A 794-nucleotide genomic window follows, 5' to 3' on the forward strand; every position below is an offset into this window, starting at 1 on the left:
CCGCGCGCCCGGCTCGGAGCGCGGCGGGCGGGCAGGGGGCGGGGCGCGGGCGGGCCGGGGCGGGGCCGGCGAGCGGGGCGGGGGCTCGGACCTGGGGCTCCAGCCGGCACCGGAAACGCGCCGTGGTCGGCGAGACCCACAGGAAGTGTGTAACGACACCTCCTACTGCACTCACCAAGCTCGCAGTCGTTGCTGCCCGGAGGAGGTGTAGACCGAGCCTCCTGCTGCACACACGCGCGCACGCGGCGGCTGGCGCGCTGCCCCTGGAGGTTTGGAGCAACCGGTCCTCCGCGCGCACGAGCTCGGTCCCTGCTGCCCGTACAGGTGTGGAACCCGCCATCCCCGCTATGGTCCTAGGAAGTGTACAGCACCTTCCCCTGCTACACGTCCCGGGCCCGCGGTCCCCGATGCCTCCCGGAGCTCTGTGCACCTCCACTGAAACGCAAGGAGCAGACAGAACCTACACCGTCCGTGAGGTGTGTGATTCCCCTTATAACGCATTGAGTAGAGTCACCTCTCCGCCCCGGGATGTGCGTTAAGACTTTCCACCGAGATGCTATGTACAGTCCACAGTCACCGCTGCCCCGTCAAGGTGCCCATCATCCCCCTATAACATACACACCCCTAGCCCATCGAGGGAGCGGGGATGCTTAATGACACCTGAAATACACTAAAACTAGGTCCTCCAGCAAACCAGGGACACAAGAACACCACCTACACGACTCAGCACAGCAAAGCTGAAGCTGGACTTACTAGGTGCTACCAGGCTTGGTCCACCTTTATTTTACCTAACA

This window comes from Piliocolobus tephrosceles, chromosome 14 (genome assembly GCF_002776525.5).
Source record: "Piliocolobus tephrosceles isolate RC106 chromosome 14, ASM277652v3, whole genome shotgun sequence".
Classification (NCBI taxonomy): domain Eukaryota; kingdom Metazoa; phylum Chordata; class Mammalia; order Primates; family Cercopithecidae; genus Piliocolobus; species Piliocolobus tephrosceles.